Below are 1,910 nucleotides of genomic sequence, written 5' to 3'. Positions count from 1 at the left end.
GCAAGTAGGCTTCAGACGTCTGCATAAACCATAGGCCAAAAATGGCCCTGTTTTCGTCAGCCAATGAAATTGTCGTAGGAGCGTGAACCAATTGTATGTTGGTATTGAGAGGAGACTTTGAGCAGCTTCCTCACAGGTAGGTACTTTGGGCAGGCTTATGCCAGCTCTAGAAATAACCCAGTGGTACTGGCATGATGCATCTATGGACGAGGCTTGCTCGCGTCAGACTTTCTAACATTGATCCCACCATAAATGTGTTCCTAAAGTTTATAATCACACAGTCCCCCAGCTCCTCTTTGGGGCTGGATCAAACCCAATGGACCTGGAGCACGTTGTTTATACTGCTAAACAGGGTTTCACAGCTACATATATCTGTTGATTTAGTCAACCATTGTGCAACTTTGTTCATTAACTGATAATTGTCCTCATCCTCATTGGGTTTTGAAGCTGTGACATTTTTCTAGGACTATTACCAATGGCGTAGTTTCATGCAGTAGCTGTAAGATACTGCTGCTCTGAATATAATGTGCAGCTCTATCTGGCCTGCATTGTACTACTTCCACTGCATGTAAAGCATTTTGTCATCATTCCACCACCCGGGGGGACTTGTTGTTGGAAGTTCTTCCCGAATATTAAAATTAGTGGAGCCAGAAAATACTTTTTTGCCTCTAGGTCCAAGCGCTTGGGCATTAGTTGACCCTGAGGTAGATGAGACAGCGTGCGGAGATCTGTGAACTAGGGAGATACTGGTCAATCTGGGTTCCTTAGACTTCCCTAGATCAGCTATGGTTTTTAATGAGGAGTCCGAGCTCTTAAATACAGCTATCAATGGCTCCGAGATCTTGGTCAGAGCAGCTTCAAGAGAATTGACAGTTAGAGTACACGTTGTTTTCTCTGTGGGATAGCCCTTTCTGCAATTTATAGTAGGATTTGCTGTGGACTTAGCTGTGACTGTGGCTCTGGTACTTGCCCACTTTTTTTGAGCATGTAACAACTTATTTGGCAGTATTCTTTGCTTTCTTCGGTGGTGGAGGTCTCAAGCTTCCATTTTGGTCAATTTGCAGGCGGTTACTGTCAATTGTTAGATTACCATTAAAAACACAAGAACTTAAAAGGTCATGAGTAATTCTGCTAATAGGATTGGAGCCAGCAGTGTGAGAGGCCGCCATAGTATCCACAGTGCCCTCAGTTGCATGCTTTAAATATGTTTTTTGTGTGATCCCCAACCTCTCGTCGACAGACTCAATTTCAGAACTAACTGCCCCAAATACATGTGCAAGGGGATTCGTAATGGTGGTAGCTAATAATGAATAATCTTTGGAAGGGGGCATTGCTGACTTTCCTTTTCCCATCTCGCCTTACCTCAACAATATCAATGACACTTGAGAAAAGTTGAGTTGCGATAGTGAGGCCAAGAGGAGTGGCCCAGCCCAGCCTTGGCCAGCCACTGAAGGGATGCAGACAGGCCTGCCCTTGGCCTGCGCACCTCCTGGCCTAGGGTGAGTGACGGCTGTAAGCACTTCAGCAGGGTGCCCGCCCAGCAGCAGTGGCACCTTTGAGCACAATGGTCCCTGGGACAACGAGTCCCACCAGTGAACAACGGTAGGATGCTGCCAGTGAGTTGTACGCTGTGGGCGTAACAGTGCTAAGAGTGGTTTAGCAGGCCCCTCCACACTACAGCAGCTGTGTCGCCTTGAAGTGCAATGGTCCCTGGGAAGCGACTCCCACCAGGGAATGCAGGAAGAATGCGGTCAGTGAGATTTTCTACTGGAGCTGTGGCTTTTTCAACACAAGCAGCAGCTATCTCAACTCAAGTGGTAGTGACCTCCTGCATTGAGAAATCTCACTGGGAAGTGGTCTAGCACTTGATTTTCTTGCTTGTGCTTCCCAAATTAACATTGACCAGCTAC

Source organism: Pleurodeles waltl, chromosome 12 (assembly GCF_031143425.1).
Source record: "Pleurodeles waltl isolate 20211129_DDA chromosome 12, aPleWal1.hap1.20221129, whole genome shotgun sequence".
Lineage (NCBI taxonomy): Eukaryota > Metazoa > Chordata > Amphibia > Caudata > Salamandridae > Pleurodeles > Pleurodeles waltl.
The sequence above is the reverse complement of the archived record's forward strand: the minus strand, read 5'-3'. Positions refer to the sequence as shown.